The sequence below is a fragment of the Bidens hawaiensis genome, unplaced genomic scaffold (assembly GCF_021521415.1).
Source record: "Bidens hawaiensis isolate Kalapana, Puna unplaced genomic scaffold, B.hawaiensis_p1.1 tig00017574_1, whole genome shotgun sequence".
In the NCBI taxonomy this organism is placed as follows: Eukaryota; Viridiplantae; Streptophyta; class Magnoliopsida; order Asterales; family Asteraceae; genus Bidens; species Bidens hawaiensis.
The window spans coordinates 148,762-168,879 of record NW_027492659.1 but is presented as its reverse complement, the minus strand read 5'-3'; the positions used below and the strand labels follow the sequence as shown (position 1 = coordinate 168,879).

At 44.5% G+C, this 20,118-nt stretch overlaps 1 pseudogene across 1 annotated transcript; it reads right to left on the bottom strand.

Annotated features, from left to right (window-relative positions):
• Positions 1-99: 99 nt before the first annotated feature.
• On the bottom strand, positions 100-8,503 carry LOC143554274 (uncharacterized protein At5g03900, chloroplastic-like; annotated as a pseudogene). The gene is made up of 14 exons (XR_013138983.1): positions 8,405-8,503; positions 6,820-6,927; positions 6,568-6,668; positions 6,385-6,486; positions 6,233-6,302; positions 6,081-6,146; positions 5,892-5,978; positions 5,755-5,820; positions 5,031-5,170; positions 4,293-4,379; positions 4,144-4,210; positions 4,017-4,057; positions 1,326-1,431; positions 100-674 (listed from the first exon to the last, which is right to left on the bottom strand). The product of XR_013138983.1 is annotated as an uncharacterized protein At5g03900, chloroplastic-like (transcript).
• Between the last annotated feature and the right edge of the window lie 11,615 nt (positions 8,504-20,118).

Here is a 20,118-nt window from a genome sequence, read left to right as displayed (position 1 = left end):
TAACTCATGTGACAAACTTAGTTCATGCTAGGTTCGAGTAAGGATATAATCCGAGTATACATTTCTATGTCATAACTTGAACTGGCCACGGTATGTCAAAATTTTAACTATAAGGGATATAAACCGAGTTTTATAGTTTACACATAATAATTACTTTAGTTTTAATATTTCCTTTTGTAACTATAGACTTGTAACATGCAAAAGAAACAGCACAATACGAGTTTAAACAACTCAAGTTCGCACATCAACCAAATCAATTGGGGTTACTTAATTAGCATTAAAGAGTGTTCCTTTAGCCAACCCAACCACTGACATAATATATAGTATACCACAAGACATTCCTAAAACTACTTTTAACAAAACCTTCACCATATTACCACAAAAACAAGTACAAGATGGGCTGCTCGTCCACTCTGGCCTTCGTGATTGGCTGTGCTTTTCAATCTCTTGTCAGTACGGGATTAAGTGTACCAAAATAACCATCATTAAAAACTAATTACGTAAGACATTCAGCCTTTTTTACTAACCTATGAACCAGTTTACTATGCATCTTTGAACCTCATGTCCCACTCGTGTTTTTCATAGTCTTGTTCTGATTCATCTTTATCAGTAGTATACACGATCCGATGTTGGTCAATCACAATCCTGTCCGACATTTCTTGAGCACTCAGAATCTGTATACATTATAAAATTTATAAATAATCAGGTTTTGCGTTGTCATGTCTTACCCATTTTATAAACGGGTCGTGGTCAGGTTGACCTGCTATACCCATTTAAATAGAGATGCAAACGAGCCGAGTTGCTAGCGAGCTACTCGAGTTCGAATCAATAAAAAGCTCGAAACTAGCCGAGCTCGAGCTTGTATGGAAGCTCGTTTAGGCCCGTTGAGCCTTGTGTATTAATAGTTAAGTTTACAATGAACAGTCGAGCTCGTGCCGAGCTTTGGCTCGTTTAAGTTACTACACGAACTCGAGCCGGTCTTAGGCTTGTTTAAGGTTTTTCTCAAAATATATAAAAATAATTAAAAAACGTATATACATTAACTAAAAAAAATAAGCGAGCCCAGCCCGAGCTTGAAAAAACAACTCATGAGTCGAGCTTTAGAAAAAGAGCTTAAAACGAGCTGAGCTCGAGCTCTAGTAAGTCAAAATGAGCCGAGCTCAAGCCAAGTGGAGCTCGGGCTCGGCTCATTTGCATCCCTGTGTTTAAATAAACGAGTTAGCCTTTCTACTATTCGTTTAACCCATTTTTACAACCATCCACCAGTTTAGCATGTTTACAACTTGATTACAACCAACTATTCCCTATAAGCGCTTAAACCGTACCTTTTGTTTTAGGGTGGCATCCGGCAATTGAAGCGCCTGTGCACGGAGCTCTCGCGCCTGGTTCCTTCTTTCTATTTCAGCATTTCTTTTTTGAATAAGAAACCATCTGTTGGGTTATGAAGGCCTTTGGGCCGGTTTTATTAGAAGGCCCGGTTTTGGCTCCTAATTATGTTTAACCCTAATCTTGTTTATTATATATATCCCATCATGTAATTGTAATCTTGGTTCTGAGCTAATAAGAAAACCTAGTTGCAGCCCGTGGACGTAGGTCCCCTCGCGGGGACCGAACCACGTTAAATTCTTGTGTCGTTTATATTTTCGTTTATGTGTGTTTATCGTTGTGCATGTGTGTGCTGTTTCGCTTCCGCGCGCCGCTTTGTTCCTAACAAGTGGTATCAGAGCTTTGGCTCGTTGTTTACACACGGTTTTGCACGGGTATCGATCGGAAAAAAAAAAAAAAGGTAGAAGAGGCTGGTTTGAGAAGGGCTGCTACAGTGCCGCCGCTACAGTGCCGCGGTGAACAGTATCCGGCATGAACAGTGTTTCCGGCCGTGAACAGTGATTCCGGCGGTGAACAGTATTGTCAGAGATCTTCGTTTTTCTGGTTAACAGGGCTGTTCGGGGCTGTTTTTCAGGGCTGTTTGGGACGGTTTTCCGGGTGATTTTGCAATTAGAATTCCTGTTTTGGACTTCTTGGAGTTGCAGGTTTCACTCGGGCGTTGCAGGTGAAGCACCGGGTCGGGTGTTTCGGGTTTTAGGGTTTTTCTTTGGAGGTTGCTCGGCTTCAGGGAACCGGGTTTTGTGAAGACCATTTAGGTTCGGGTTCAGATTTGTTTGCAAGAGATTAGTCTGAGGTAACTTTATATAGTTTATTTACAGTTAGTTGATTTATCGGTTATTGCAAGAGCAAATCGGTTTATTTGGCAGTGTTCTGTTGAACAATCGTCAAGTTTAGGCCCGTGCCCTTGTTGTGTCTGTTCACTGTTTTCGATTTGTTCTCGTTTGTTATTGTTATAACTGAAGACGAGGTGGTTATGATCGAAATGTTTGACGGTTTGGATTTTGGTTGATTGGTTTGTCATGTGAACTTGGATATAGTACTGGTGATGGATAAACTTGGAGAAAATGGAACCAGCGGGTGTGCTGGTGACGGCATAAGTGAAAAAAAAATGAGGTTAGTGGCAAGTCATGTTAACTATTGCTCGTTTGGATGATCTTTCGGTTAGGGTTTGAGTTAACTGATCGTGTGTACGGTCATAGAACCCTTGGTACCGCTTGATTTCATGAAAGTTCTACTGTTGTTATAGCTGTTTGCCTGTTAGCTGGTTCGAAACTGTGATTATTACTTCTTGTTCGTTTGGAATTGTGAAGTTATATCTTGTTTGGTGGTGATCAGTGGTACACCATTTGAGAGGTTCATAATCTCGTGTTGGGTAAAGTTATTTGCCGGGATAGTACGAGTGGGGTTCATCTCATGGAGTGTTGGTGTGGCATGGGTTGGGATAACATGAACAGTGGGAGCTGGGCATAGTCGACTTGGTAGGTTGCGTAGAGGTGAGACATTTTAAGAGTCGATGTCGAAAGGTTTGGAATTCTGCTTTTGAGAATGCATCTGGGGTTGATGCATTGAGACTCAGTGAAGGCGGTGAAGACTCTTGGGTTCAAGATTCTAGTTTGCTTTATTTCTTGTTACTCACTTCAATGAAGCATTTGTTGAATCTTTTAGTTAAAGACTTTTGGAAGATACGGTCTCTGTATCGTCGGAAGAAGTGAACCAACTTCCGAGTTATAAGGTCTTGGCTCGCTGAATCGGGTAGAGCTAAGGGGTTTCAGTTTGCAGACATGAAGCCTGGAGCCACAGTGATGTTAGCTTGAGCGTATTCGGAGGTCTGAACATGTTCGGGGTTTTGGTAACAGTGGGAGCACGCGGTGTGTTCTAGGTTTGTTTCCAAAGGGACGTTGAGTTCGGAAGACTGGGAAATCCGAATGTGAAAATCTCTCCTGGTATAGTCTGCTGATTTTTGGAGAGTGATTATCCTCTGGAAGTCTTTGGAGCCGGTAGTGTGAGTAAGTGAGGGCCGGTTAAGATTGAGGATGAGCCATTGGCGGGTTTTGTCATGGCTGGGTCTGTGATGACCGGATTGGAGCTCTCGGGAGCTTCAATGGGCCTTTCAGGTAACTGATGGAAAGGGGCGCTGCAACTGGTGTGGATTGGTAGAAATCTTAGTTTGTTCCTAGAGAACTGGAGGCTTGGAGAACTTCTTTTGTTGAAGTTTTAGCTTGTTCTTGGAACTGGAGGCTTGGTTGATTTCTATTACTGAAGATTACTAGAGTTACTGGATGAATGAGATTGTTATATTTACTTGGATGGCAGGCTGGAATTTATCGCAAGGCCTTCAAGTGGGAGATTGTTGGGTTATGAAGGCCTTTGGGCCGGTTTTATTAGAAGGCCCGGTTTTGGCTCCTAATTATGTTTAACCCTAATCTTGTTTATTATATATATCCCATCATGTAATTGTAATCTTGGTTCTGAGCTAATAAGAAAACCTAGTTGCAGCCCGTGGACGTAGGTCCCCTCGCGGGGACCGAACCACGTTAAATTCTTGTGTCGTTTATATTTTCGTTTATGTGTGTTTATCGTTGTGCATGTGTGTGCTGTTTCGCTTCCGCGCGCCGCTTTGTTCCTAACACCATCGGCCCGTAGGAATAGCAAAAAACAAGACTGCATATAACTGTGAAACACAATTGACCCGTTAACAACAAAACATAACTTAACTGGCCCATGGCACTTAAACGAGTTGAAATTGGGCCCACATACCTGAAGGTAAGGGAGTATTTTAATTACAAAGGGAAGGAGGGACGATGGTTCAACAACTTTTGCATTCCTTCATATACAATCACATAAAACAAGTAAGAATATTAAAAAAAAATAATTAAAAATGTGTGTTTGTGTATGAGATTTATTACTTCAGCATGGCACTTAGAACAATCACTCCAAACAGATTAAGAGCCCCCAATCCACCAATCATGGCCCGTTCTTCATTTGATGTTTTACTGCATAGTGAGCATCAAGAAATGTCAAAAAAAGTAAATGCAATTGAATGAACAAGGTTTTCTTGTCCGTGTTCATTAGTTAAGAAATTGAGTGTCTTCGTGATTGTTTGTGTTCGTTCGTTAACAAATGGTTCATGAACGTAAACACGCGTACATAATTGAACATAGATGAACAAACATAACTGAGCGATAACCAATTAAAGTAAATGTGAACTTCAATCTGTTGAGGCTAAAAAAATTAATAAAACTCGACTAAATTAAAATGCATATATTTTAATTTCATAAAGCTAGACTACATTGTAAGGGATCTAAAAGAAAGATATAAACAAACGTAACAAACAAGCATAAATGAACGAATGTAATGAACATAATTGAACGAACGAGATATGAAATCATGTTCATTCGTTTAACTACACAAACAAACGAGATACGTAATCATGTTCATTCGTGTTCGTTCATTTATTAAATAAATAAAAACAATAGAACTTCCTATCGAATGGTTCACAAACAGCTCACTAAATGTCTGGCTCGTCTACAGGCCTATGTGCACCTCGGGCCTCGACTTTTGGGACCAAAACGCCTCAACCCACACGCTGTTTTTTAAACCAACCTAAAAAAAGTATGGAAATAAAATATAGAAACTGTTAAAACCTTAATTCCCATTTATTTTCCTTGAAGTACTTATGCGGCCCGCCAATCCGTTCCCTGAATAGTTTCTCCAGTTCCTTTTTACTCTTCTTCTTTGAAGCAGCTGTACGTTGAAGTGACGGAAACTGATACAAGATGCTGCCCTGCATTGAAGTGAGATTTAAAACAAAAAAAAACTTTTTCAAAATACAATATTGCTAGCATATTAAGTTGGCAGTTTCAACAATTTACTAAAAATCAACTGATCCGGGTTATGTTTGAAGCAGCTGTATGTTGAAATGATGGAAACTGATACAAGATGTTCCCCTGGATTGGGACGATATTTAGAGAAAAAATAAACAATTTTCCAAAAATATTACTATTAATTTAAGGTGTCATTTTCAACACATTTGCTAATAGATTAAAAACAGGGTCAAGTAACCTGAATGGTTTGTAAAAAACCTCCTAAATGATTTTTTTTAAAAACAATTACTGTTAAATATAATTTAACTTTTGTAATTACATTTGGCACGGTAAATATATATACATTTTTTTTTAATTGAAGGTATTTCACGTCAACCAAAACACATTTCAACTTGTTCCCAATCTACCCATTGCATTTTGCCACTTAGATTACAGGATATGAAAATACACGCAATAATGTTTGACAAACGATACAGTATATATCTAATAATTATACATTAAATTCTGTTTATTTCAGATAATGACATTATATCTACCAACATACCTCTTTATTCACTTGTGGTTGACCATCAAAATGCAGCAGAACAGGTAACATGTATGAGTCATCATCCTAAACAAATAATATAATATATATGAATCATCATCCTGAAGTATACTTTTGCTGCTTAATATTATTCATACCTTCTTCATAACAGTTTCTACGTCAAGATATGGAGCAAGTTCCTCGGCTGTTACAACACCATCATTTGATCCAATGTAGTGACCGATCTGCAATATTAAGATACGAGTACAAATATAATAATATTACCAGTATGAAATATAAATACAAAAAAAAGGTATTAAAATACAGAATAAGTGCTTTAGTATTACCATTTTCCATCTCTGTTCTTCAGTACCTTCATTTGGATCACCATCACCAAACACAAATGAAAATGCCTACAAAAGATTGATAAAGTGTACTACTTTTTTGTCACATCAGAAAATGATTAGCGTAAAGATAAAAATTACTCTTTTGGACTTGCGGGTTCAATAAAATTCATTCCACTTTCTTGATTATGAAATCGCCTTCGATTGTAATATGGATCCCAATACCTAGACAAGAAGCAATATTGTCATCAAATGAATTAAAAAACATCTAGAAAATACCAAAAAAAAATGTTTAAATAAATGTTACCAAAGCAACTCTGATGGACTCGGCATTATAGAGAATAGCAAATCAAAAGCACGCTCTCTGCTTTTTCTGCTACGTTTTTTGCTGCTACTATCATCGTCATCACTGTCACTAATATTCAATACAACTAAGAAAAATGATAATAACAGCATACTCGTAAAATAAATTATAACAAAAACCAATTACCTGCTACCTGTGAGAATAGCGATGATTGTTGTATACACAATAAGAATGGAAGCAATTAATGCAGTTCCAAAAGTAACCCTGACCAAGTATGCAGCACCAGACTGCAAAACCACATTAGGTTTGCATAGTAAATTTTAGGAATCATAATGGATTATCGATCACTTAATCAGATATGTTAAGCATTAAACATTTGAGTATTAGAATTTTAAACAGCATATTCAAACACAACCTTAAAAGTTGGGATTAACATACCTTTACTTTCTCAATATAAGGTTCTGTTCGTATCAAAAGTGATTTAGAAGCAAGCTTTGAACGATAATCTTTTGGAAACACATAAAGAATGTCACCTTCATCTGAAACCTATTGAAATGATCATGAAAGTGAGCAATCTAATGATCGGTATGATCACATGAACATCAACAATCACATATTCAATCTAATTCCCAAATCAATGATACAAGTTCATAATACAGAACAAACACATAAATAAGGGTGCAAACAAGCCGAGCTGCTCGCGAGCTACTTGAGATCAAATAAATAAAAAAGCTCAAAACGACCGAGCCTGATCTGAGCCCGAGCCTCAAACAAAGCTCGTTTAGTTATCGAGCCTAAACTCGAGCCTTGTGTATGAAGATCGTTTAGGCTCGTCGAGCCTTAATGAGCCTAGTGTAATTTTAAGTTTTAACTCTTTCGAACTTCTATTTATTAAGGTTTACACTGCATAGCTGAGCTCGAACCGAATTTTGGCTGTTTAAGGTACTGCACACAAGCTCGAGCAGGCTTTCTCAAAACATACAAAAATAATTATATATGCATTAAATTAATTACTAAGTGAATATCTTGCTGAGCTCGAGCTTTTGGAAAAAAAAAACTCGAAACCGTAATTCGTCTTATTTTAAAGGACAAAATTTGTAATTCTGTCTTATTTTAATTCTTAACATATCAACAAATACACAAGTAGGGGTGCAAACGAGCCGAGCCCGAGCTCGACTAGGCTCGAGCTCGGTTCGTTTAACTTACACAAAGCTCGAGCTCTATTTTCAAAGCTCGAGCTCGACTCGTGAATGGACTTTGAAGCTCGAGCTTGGCTCGTTTACTATTTATCAATTAATTTTTTATATAATTATAATTATTTTATGTATTTTTTTCTATTATAATTTTATGTATAAAAGAATATATATTATTCAGTTATTATTATATATTTTTTCTTAACATTATATTTATTAATTAATAATTATTAAATATATATTTTAAAAAAAGTATATAAATTGCAGGCTCGTTTAGGCTCGCGAGTAGGATCGAGCTCGATAAGTAAAGCTCGGGCTCGTTTATAATAGGAGCTTATTTTTAGGCTTGAGCTCGGGCTCGGGCTCGATAAAGCTCGGCTCGAACGAGCTTTTTAACGAGCCGATCTCGAGTAGCTCGCGAGCAGCTCGGCTCATTTGCACCCCTATACACAAGGTCCTCTAAGACTGGTCACTATGGTGAGGGGCTTCGAAGCCCCTCCCCAGTGCCACGTCAGCGTCACGTGTGCCATGGGGGCTTCAAAGCCCCTCTCCAAAGATGCCCCTCAATGGTGACGGGGCTTCGAAGCCCCTTATTTTTTTTTTTAAGACTGGTCGCTATGGTGGGGGGCTTCGAAGCCCCTCCACCGTGCCACGTCAGCGCCACGTAAGCACCGAGGGCTTCGAAACCCACCCCAAAGATGCCCCGCTATGGTGGCGCCCCTATTATATATATATATATATATATATATATATATATATATATATATATGTATGTGTGTGAGAAAGATGGAGAGAGCTGCTGAAAGGGGGCCCACCAAAACTCAATCAACCGCGCCAGCCATTGCAACGACCGGATCTTCGTCGCCCCTCCCCCGTCTGCGCCCCACGGCGGTGTTCGGCGCCCGCCACCTCAGCCATGGGCGCCCCATAGCGTATAGTCTAATTTAATAAAACTAACAAAGTTAATATAAAACAAACTAAATAATAAAAATCAAACTTAATTAAACTAAAACACATAAAAAACATACAAATAGAAAAAAAATTACAACTAATTTTCGGCGTCTGAGTCCTCGTTTGCGTATTTTGCTATTATCCTCTCTTTATTTTTCTCCAAAAACGCCCGCATGGCCGAATCTAGATGCGAGAGATCCTTTGCGAGGAGCTTGAAGTCCTTCTCTCGTTGTCGTTCCGATTTAGCCTTCTTTCTTTCTTCATGCATGGCTTTGTATTCCGCATGCATCGCTTTTCTTTCTTCATGTATTATCTTGAGTTCCTCTTTCGAGTGTTTTTTTTCCTCGCGAAACTCTTTAAGTGCAAGCTCCAAGTTGTCAAACCGCGTGCTCACGTCGGAACTCATCGAGGATGTCGTTCTAGACGAAGACCCCCCACCTCTAGCCGCCGCCTTGGCCCTTTCTCTTCCTATCGGACGTGGCAACTCATCCGGTTCATCAAATTGAAAATCGGGATCAATCTCGTTCAAGTTAAATTGAGAACGAGCATCCGACGCGGCTTGAGACGGCGATTGATCGGCCGAAGTAGACGTTTTTTTTTACCGTTTGGACGGTCGCGGTGAAGATGTCGGGATCGGATGCCACTTTGGCGAGCTCGTGCATTTCATCCAAATATCAAACATCTCCATGCTGAATTCGCTACCATGAAGGCGATTGTGTTGTTTCAACATATCCTTAAGAAGGTCGGCGTCGTTCGTGCCGCTTCCTTTGTTGTTCTTAAGGCGAGTGTGAATCGTGGAGAAGTGGTTCATTTTTAAAACCATTGCCTTCCATTTGTTGGAGACGGAATCATCCCCTCGGTAGCGACCTCGACCCATTATCTCAAAATATTTACCACGTATTTCTCTCCAAAAAATCGCGGTGCGTTTACCGTCACCTAACACCGAGTCTTCGGATGAGTCAATCCACGCTTGCGCCAACGCCTCTTCCTCATCGTCTTCCCACTTCTTCCTGTCGTACAATTCGGTTGGTGTTTCATCGGCAACGACCTTCTTTTTATGGCTTCGCTTGCGACGAACTTGGGGTTCGTCGACTTGGCTTTCGGGAATTTGGGTTTCCACAACTTGGGTTTCGGGTGTTTGGGTTTGGGGTGTTTGGGTTTGGGGGTGGCGGAGGCATAAACGACATTGGCATTCGATAAAACATATCATTTGGAGGCATTGCGGGTACATTCTGGTTGGCAAAGTAAGGGTTGGTAGGGTCATCGTTTGCGAGTAAACTAGCCCACCACCTTTGAGACGGATCCCACGGGTCTCGGTTGGTGTTCGGGTTTTGGTTAGGGTTTGAGCTCGAGCTCGTGTCTGGTTTGGGTTCGGGTTTGAGCTCGAGGCCGGTGAAATTTGAGAAAGGATTCATGGTAGAGAGTTGAGAGGGTTTTGTTTTGAAATTTGATAGTATTTGGTATTTGTTTGTGTATAGAATGATAAAATGAGTTAGTATTTATAAATAAAATAATTAGTTTTTTTTTTAAAAAAAAACTAGCCGTTCAAATGAACGTTGGGGGGGACCCACCAAAACCCCACCAAGCGCGCCGGCCGTTTGAACGCCCGAATCAACGGCGCCCCTGGTCCAACGGAGCCCCACTATGGTGTTCAGCGCCCATCGCCCCTTGCCACCTCAGCCCACCCCGCCCCATAGCGTATTGTCTGAGGTATTAAAATTTGGCCTCACAATTGTGATACACGTATCAAACGACTCGCATGATATCTACTTCACGTATCAACTTTAAATAAGTATTTAGTTTCAAAGTGACTAATCAGTGTGCAACTATTCTTCACATATTCACTATAACTTTTTGTCTCTCATTTTTCATCTATAAATTGTTTATTCTAGAAAATACTTTTTAGCGCTTATAGCAGTTACATAATGACTAGTTGGATGATTTTGGACGATAATCTTAAATGCTTGCGTTGGTATGTCTATCTAAATCTAATGTTACATGGTTTTTACCATTTTTGTTTTAGTTCCTGAAGAGGTAGGTCCCAGCAGAGCCCAGTTGGAGCCGCAAGACTCACCTTGAACAGGGACGTCTGCGCAAACGATCAACTGCTCCCGCAGGACCCACCATGCTCAGAGAAAACCTTACGCGCAGTACGCCAGCTGTACCCGCAGGGAAAGCCTCCCAATGGTGAAGTACTCCGCCTGTTCCCGCAGTTGCGGATACAAGCCATCAGGGAAGGCTACCCGCACTAACAGCAAGGCTACAAGCACAAGGCACTAGCTACTTCAGTAGTCACATGAAGGAATGAGCAAGGCGGGAATACTCCCGCCTAAGTGAGCCAGTCCGTATGCTTCTGGAAGATCTTTTGTACTATACCTACTAAGGTATGGACAGAACAGACGATTTGACCAGAACAGCCCATGAACCAATCACAGGGTGACAGCTCACCGAAAACAGTACGAGGAGGAGCACCCTCTAGTACTGTTTGTCACTATTAGCCGCTGCCTACTCACCAACCCTTACGATGGGACGTGCGCAGCCTACAGTTGGTGGAACAGTGCGTAGCCGGCAGTAAAGGAACAGTGTACAGCCGACCTTGTTACTGTTGGCCGTAGCCTATCCACCAACCAGCATGGCCTGTGCGTAGTCCACTGTTGGTGGAACAGGAATACTATTCAGCCGGCTGTACCTTCTAGGAAACCTACCTTCGGCTATAAATACTCCAACGCCTTGGAATGGTAAGGACATCATCTGATATCTCATCTTATCTAGCAATCTCTTAATATACACTTATATTCAGAGCAATCTAGTCTGATTCTCACGCCGGAGGGTGGTCACAAGGAGGAACCCCCCCTTCTCAGTGACGAGCTTACGGTGTCTGTTTTGCAGGTCATCTGAAGAACAATCTTCTCTGCTGAACCTCATCCTCGTCATCTGAAGAACAATCTTCTCTGCTGAACCTCATCCTCGTGGGAAACATTACTTAACCCCCAGATTATCTATAATCTGCCCAGGGTTCACTTAGTGTTTCTTCATTGGCGCCATCCGTGCATAAAAGCTAGAACTAATTCTTAGTTTTTTCAAAATTTCTGAAGAAATGGTTAACGTTACTCCGGTCCCAAGGCCAGTAAGTGACCAGGAAACCCCGGTGACCACAACCCCAGCAACTGGGAACACCGGCGGTTATACAAATCTTACGAACACTACCCCGGTTACCCAAGCCGGGGCAAGTGCAGTAAATATTCCACTGGGGTTCACTGATGCCCAGTTTGAGAAACGAACGAGGGTCCCTCGCCAAACACTAGATCAAGTTAAGGCGTGGGCCGAAGCACGTCAGAAAGGGTTCCAAGCTGAGTTGGATGAACGCTTGCGTTCAGTTCAACAGGCTGACGAATTCGGCAGTACTCGCCAACATCTCAATATGAACAGTGAGTGCGAGTACTCAGACGATGAGCGGGAAGAATCCGATACCGACGCAAACCCTCGCCATAAGGCAAAAGGGAAGCGTAAGGAAACGGACTTCCAACCGACAAGGAATTTTGGGGAAGCCTTTAAACCAACAAATGCGGAGAGAAACCCGCGTGACTTCTCCAAAACCTTTAGACCAACTGCTGCAAATGCAGGAAAGTCTAAGTTCGCAAGGGACATTGCGGAAGCAATCGCCCCGAGAAGTGCCAAACAAATGTCCAACATCGGCACTTATGATGGTCTATCCGACCCAGACGACCACTTGAACAGATTCATTGCGGGGGCAACCGTCAGTAACTGGACGGAACCCACGTGGTGTTATATGTTCCAGATGACTCTGGTTGGAGCGGCCAGGGCATGGTTCGATCGTTTACCGGTCCACCACATTTATGATTGGGCGGACTTTCAGAACAAGTTCAGCCAGCACTTCAGCCAGCAAAGGAAATATACTGAAGAGTAGTGGACAATCCTCAACTGCGTTAGAGAAGAGGATGAATCTTTACTAGACTTCATCACTCGCTTCAACTCCAAAAAGCTAAGTCTCGGCAACATAAGTGAAGATCTTGTTCGCGCCGCATTCATCCAGGGCGCCGAATACCCAGAGCTTATCCGCACATTGACGGGTAAGGACGGCATGCCATCAACATGGGATGCCATCATGACGGCGGCCAATCGCTTTGCCGAGACGGAGAAGCAACTGGGAAGGGATCTTCCCCAGAGTACACACCTCTACACGCAGAGGACTAGAGAAAACAATGTTCGGATCGCCCGGCAGAACAAAAAGAGGAAGCTAGGTATCTGGCAGTCAAGGGTAAACTTTGACACCTCATCCAGCTCTCACCCTCTTGTTGGCGGAAGAAATAACACACACCCTTCAAGCCAAAAACACCGGTGGACGCCACTCACCAAAAGCGTCACGGAGATATTTGCCACTGAAAAGCTACCATGGCCAAAAGCTCCAATGATCCGGCAGCGACCTAATGCGGATCAGAGTAAATCCTGTGACTTCCACGGGACAAAAGGTCATAGTACAGAAGAGGGTACATCCTTGAAGGATATTGTTGAAGCATTCGTAAAGGATGGAAGACTGGCACACCTGGTGGCATCAATCAAGAAGGGAGGAAGGAATGACAACCGGTACCGAGGCAACGGACGAAAGCCCGTTGACATCAGCATCAACATGGTTCATGGTAAGATCAGAGGAAGAAAAAGGCGAACAACAGAACCATGCGCGTGGAAGGAAGTTGAGGTGCGCTTCCCGCGAGTGCCAGGAGGACCCAGCAAAGAAGGCCCTATCGTCATCAAAAGCCAGCTGGGGCACTACATCACTTCTCGCACTCTTGCTGACAACGGCGCCTCGTCAACGGTGATGTACAGGCAGTTCTTCGACAAGCTAGATGACGAAGACAAAGAGCGCCTGGAAACGATCTGCGCCTCGATGGAAGGTTTCGATGGCAGCACAAACACCCCCCTGGGCATCCTATCTTTCCCCGTCACTCTTACGGACGGGAACCACTCACGCACAGAAGACGTGGATTTTGTCGTAATGAGGAAGCCACACCACACATACGACATCCTCTTCGGAAGAGATGGGATGGCAAGATTCAACGCCGTGGTATCCTCAGTCCACGGCATGATGGGATGGCCAACAGCTGAGGGTGTAGCGATGATCACCGGCATTCCCCAGGTATGCATCGCATCTGTCTCATCTAAACCCAAACAAAAGATGGCTAAACCAACCATCACCGAACCAGAAAGATGGGCCTTCAACGGCAAATACCCTGACCAGGCCGTTTCCATTGGCCCAACAGTTGTTGATCCCACACGCACCTTACTCAAGCGCTTATTACAAAAAAACGCTGACATCTTCGCGTGGACACCAGCTGACATGACTGGTGTACCCCGAAGTAAGGCAGAGCATAAACTCAAATGCGATCCGGCTGTTACGCCAATCGTACAAAAGAGCAGAGTAATGGGGCCAGAACAAACTAACGCGTGTAGAACCCAAGTCAAGGAACTCCTTGACGCAGGCATCGTACGCGTTAGTAGATATCAAACTTGGGTTGCAAATCCCGTTATGGTACCGAAGAATAACAAACAATGGCGCATGTGCATAGATTTCAAGAACTTGAACAAAGCATGCCCCAAATATTGTTATCCGTTACCCGAAATTGATCTTAAGGTGGATTCGTTGGCACCGTTCCGCCTTAAATGCTTCCTGGACGCGTATAAGGGGTACCATCAAATCCACATGGCCGTTGATGATCAGGACAAAACCGCTTTTCGGACGCCCGATGGCACATTTTGTTACCAAATGATGTCATTCGGACTTAAGAATGCCGGGTCCACATACCAACGCCTGATGGACAACAAGTTTCATGCCCAAATTGGGAGGAACTTGGAAGTCTACATGGATGACTTGGTCATCAAAAGCCCTGATCCAGAAGCGATGTTGAAAGACATCGAAGAAACTTTTAACACGCTCAGGAAGATAAACATGAAGCTCAACCCGAGCAAGTGTGCCTTTGGAATGGAAGAAGGGAAGTTCTTGGGGGTCATCGTCACTAAAGATGGCTTCAGAGCGAACCCTGAAAAGGTCGAAGCCATTATCAAAATGGAATCACCTACTACCATCAAACAGGCTCAGACACTGAATGGACGACTAGTGGCACTTAATCGCTTTTTGGCAAACCACGCGGATAAGTCGTTTCCCTTCGTGTCAACGTTGAGAAACTGTTTAAAGAAAACGCACTTCCGCTGGAAACCAGAAGCGGAAGCAGCTTTTCAGGAGATTCGGTCACGCTTGATCGAACTCCCAACGCTCACAGCACCGAAAGCGGGAGAGGAGTTAATCCTATACCTTTCCGCAACAGATAGAGCAACCGGGGCAGTCCTGCTAGTAGAGCGAAAAGGCATCCAGATGCCAATCTATTATGTCAGTCGTATCCTAACAGACGTAGAAACCCGGTACTCTACCCTCGAAAAATTAGTCTTAGCACTTATACACGCTTCACGCAGGTTAAGACGATATTTCCAGGGTCACCCAATCACCATTCTCTCCAACTTCAAACTTGCAAACGTTCTAGGCAAACCCGAGTTAACGGGACGCCTAGCCAAATGGGCAATTGAGTTGGGGGAGTACGCGATAAAGTATAAGCCAACACCAGCCATAAAAGGCCAGGTTTTGGCCGACTTTATTGCAGAAGTGCTTGCATCGCGGGAAAAAGAGTGCCAGGAAGAGGCTCAACCCTCTCCAGCACAAGACGTCAATGATGTCTGGCGACTCTACACTGATGGAGCAGCCAGTAACGAGGGTTCAGGCGCAGGGCTGAAACTAACCAACCCAGCAGGCCAAGAATACACTTACGCTATTCGACTGGATTTTCCAAGTACGAATAACGAAGCCGAGTATGAGGCATTCTTGGCTGGGCTGAGAATTGCGCGCAAGATGGGAGTGAAATACTTGGAAGCCCACGTGGATTCCATGTTAGTAGCCAATCAAATCAACGGGACGTACACGGCCGTGAACGACACAATGGCCCTGTACCTCGCACAAGCAAAATCCCTTATGCGCGATTTCAACGACTGCAAAGTCATACACGTCAAGCGAAGTGAAAACAAATCTGCGGAAGCGTTAAGCAAGCTTGCATCGTTAGCCTTCACCCACTTAGGAAAGGACATCCGCATTGAACTCCTCGAGACACCTTCGGTCCCGCACAAGGAAATTTGTGTCATCCAAACCGGCACAGAAACATGGATGACACCAATAATAAAATACCTTGCGGCAGGTACACTACCAGAGTCAAAAGCACAGGCAAGAAAACTACGCTGTAAAGCACTGAATTATCAACTCATCGATGACATCCTTTACAGACGTAACTTTCTTGGCCCACTCTTAAGATGCGTGGACAACCAAGATGCTGACTACCTCCTAAGGGAAGTACACGAAGGCATCTGTGGAGTACACGCAGGTCCCCGCGCTGTTGTAGCTAAGCTAAACAACGCGGGATACTTTTGGCTTGGGATGCATACGGATGCGCTGGCATACATCAGAAAATGGAGGTATTGCCAGCTCTACGCACCCAACACGCACCGCCCGAAGAATGAACTTGTTCCAGTCACCTCTTCATGGCCATTTCAGAAGTGGGCCATCGTTGTGACAGGCCCATTTCCTACAGCAGCAGGAAATGTTCAGTTCCTAGTGGTAGCCATCGACTACTTCACCAAGTGGATAGAAGCAAAACCCTTAGCCCAAACAACCGTGAAACATATCAAAAAATTTATTTGGGAATTTATTATTTGTCGTTTTGGACTTCCACAGAATTTGGTGAGCGATAACGGCACCAACTTTGCTGACAAGAAGCTACAACAGTGGCTGAAAGAACTTCAAATCACCCACACCTTTACCTTAGTGGCACACCCGCAAGGTAATGGTGAGGTGGAAAGAGCAAATAAGAGCATCGTCGAAGGCATCAAGAAAAGACTCTTGGAACACAGATCCGGCTGGGTGGACGAGCTTCCGCACGTCCTTTGGGCAAACAGAACGCTGAAGAAGGCCAGTACGGGAGAAACCCCGTTCAGTCTCACTTATGGCACTGAAGCCATGGTCCCGGTCGAAATTGGTTTACCCTCACCAAGGGTCTTGATTCAACCAGAAGACAATGATGCGGAAAGACGGTTGGACCTTATGCTAACCGAGGAACGCAGAGACTTAGCCGCAGTGCGTGAAGAGAACTACAAGCGACAAATGCAAAAGTACTACAACACGCGGGTAAAACTCTGCAACTTCAATGTAGGAGACTACATATTGCGTAACAACGAGGCTTCGAACCAAGAACGCCCGGGAAAGCTGGCCCCGGTCTGGGAAGGGCCATACATTATCAAAGAAATCCTGGGAAAAGGCGCATACAGGCTCGAAAGGCTCGATGGCACTCCCATCCCAAGAACATGGAATGGAGCTCAATTACGCAAATGTTATATGTAGATCAATTCCAAACTTGTAAAGAAAAGGCCTAGAGCCACTTCTAATGGAAATGATTCTCCTTTCACAATGTGTTGATAGCCTTACCTTTATACTTATGAACTTCCCACACTGATGTGCCGGTATTCACCGCATAAATGGGGGAAGAAGTAAGTCGTCACGTATGGAAGACGGGAAAACCCGCATAAACACAACGCTAGAAATCTCAAGTTTTAAGGAAAACCTACACGCAGGTCAGATGTAAGTAAAGTTTAGCCATCCTTGTAAGTGCAAGTGACGGTCTTACCCGCACAATCACGAACAAGGAAGCAAAACTTCAACCTATCATCTACCACGTTCAAAGGTTAACTTATTCTGAACACTTAAAAAATTTCAAAGGAAAAGATGAGGAAAACTTCCACGCAGGTCAGATATAAGTAAAGTGAAGCCATCCTACTAAGTGTAAGTGACGGTCATACCCGCACAATCATGAAAGAGGAAGCGAAACAAACTTATAATTTACCACGTTAAAAAGTTAACTTATCTAAGTACTAAAGAAATTGCTAAGTTAGATCAAAACATGCGTAAAATAAACAAGGCAAAGAACTAACACAATCTTTATTCCATCAAACTCAAATATTACAAAGATAGCTATACAAAAGCAAAAATCTACGCTAATGGTGGAAAGGGATCTTCAGAATCAAGCTTCAGGACCACTTCCACTTGGACCCGCTCCATCGGTAGAGCGTGGTGGTTCAAGGAAAGCTTTAAGGATAGCTAGCCCATCATCAGCAGCAGCGACTTCGTTCACCTTCTCCACCACCGGATGCGGGAAGGCGGCATACTGGTTCACTGCTTGGTCATAAACAGCTTCAGTATCCACATCATACAAAGGGAAGTTGGAAGGCGGGATGCCTTTCTCAACGAACCCTAGACCAAGCAGGAAGCCGGCCTTTTCCCCATCCTCATGAGAAGCGTTGAGGGCTGCGCTCATAGCATCGTCATAAGACGTCTCTGAAAAGACCCGATGCACAACCTACAAAGAAAAAATACATCAGAACCTTTTCTATTTACAAAGAAAAGCGTAAAGACATGAAAAGCTTACCTGAGACAACGCTTCTCGAAGAAGCCATTCCTTGGCAACCAGAGCTTCTTGGAGGGCAGCTTGAGCTTCGTTACGGGCGCGTTCGGCTTCACTCTTGTTGAGGTTGGCAAGCAACACTTCTTTAGCCGCAGCCTCTTCGACGCCCTTTAGCTTCTGCTCAGTGTGGTCAAGCACCCCCCTCTGGTCCAAGATCTCTTGGAGCTTTTTGGCGTCTTTCATCGCCAAGGCATCATGAGCCTGCTGGAGAGCCTCTAATTTGGCTTTAAGCTCTTCATTCTCCACGCGTAGAGGCTCAGCAACAGCTTCAGCCTTGGTGGCCCTCTCGGTTGCGTTCCTTGAAGTTTCCTTAGCCAGCCGAAGCTGTTCATTAACAGCTTGGGCAGCCTTGGAACGGGCCTCGAGCCGGGCCTGAACTTCAACCTCGAGGGCCTTGAAGGCCTTCTCCTTTTCCGCAGCCACTGCGGTAAGCCTTTGGTTCTCCTCCCGGACAGCCCGCGCCTGAGCTACTTCTTTAATGCGAGCTGCTTTTAACTTGTCGTTTTCACGACAAAGCAGCTCGACGCGCGGCTGCATCCGGGCCAGGAGAACCCAAAGCTCATTGGTTAGCCTACCCTCCTGGTAGCTAGCCATGGCTTCCCCCAACGCACCACTGGGAGCAGCGTGACGAGCCCACTCCACGCACTCCACAGGGGTGCGAAGGGTTGTTACTCGGCGGATGTTCCATCGTGGAACATACACTTCATTGGAATCCGACACTGCAAAAAACATAAAGCAGTTAGGAAAAGATGATAAAAACATATAAAATAGGCCAAAAGAACCCTACGCACCTGTAGGGTCAATAACAGGCCGATAGCCGCCAAACCCATCACCTAAACCCAAGGGAAATCCATCCAAGAGGTCAGGCAGATGGGAAGGAGGCAGAGGTTGGCGAGAAGCCCCATGCATACCTGACGGATCGGCCGTCGTTGCCGATGACGGAGGCATGGTAGAAGCCGCCGCGGTCGCCGCCGCGGAATCCGCAGCAAAAGTAACCGCCGGCTTAGTGAAAGATGCGGTAAAAATAGCACTCACAGCCGGCGGTGACGTCATCACAGCTGGAACAGTCGGCTCAACGGAGTGAGCAACTGAACCAGTGGAAGCAGGCGCAGGCGCAGCCGCCTGGGTCGTCGCCTCAGGTAGGCTGACCAAGCCTACCGTCATGGGCGGAGGGGTGCTCCTCTGCGCTCCACCCTGGAATGCGTCAACATCCACGCCTGCACAAAGAAGACAAGTGTTAATGATATTAAGCTATGAAGTTAAAGATAAAGGAAGTTTGTACTTACGGGTTTTCTTGAGCCTGAAAGTGCGGACAGGCGGGGATGAACCCGATGGAGCCGGCCTCTTTGCGCCGCTCACCGTCGTCGTCCGGGGCTCTCCGGAGGTGACAGTCGTCACAGCCTCCGGAGCGGTGGTTTTCTCACCACCGGGGTTCCCCGCCACCTCTTCGCTCTCGGCCTCGGAGTCAGACCGAGGCACCGGATCGGCAGTGGAGGCCACCTTATCCTTCCCCTTCCCGCCGGCAGCCTTCTTCTTTCGCACCAACGGAGGACCATCTGCGGATTCCTCATCAGAACATAAGATTAGAGGAATTCCAGCAGAGGTTTCAACATTGAGGGGTCGAGGGTTGAATAGCGCCTTACCTGGCCGCCTGGCGCTCAGGATCTCGTGGCCTAGCGGGTAGACCTCCACGAACCGATCCGCCGTTTGTTCTAGGATGGGCAACTCGTTCTCGTCTAGAGCGCGAGTACCCATCCGAGCGGGACCGTCAGCCTCCCGCGGATACAGGAGCGACTGCAAGTCGTACCCCTCTGAAATAAACAGGAAAAAAGTTAGAAGAGATTCTAAATCAACAAAAAGAAACAGAGCATACCATAAGGAACAGAGTTCAAACCGTATTCGAGGATGATCGGGATCTTTCGCGCATCCGCATCCTTCCACACCCGGCTCATCCCGAGCATAACCATCCCGGACTCCGCAAACCGGTAAACCGGAGATTGGACTCGGGATATCCTCGAGAACCA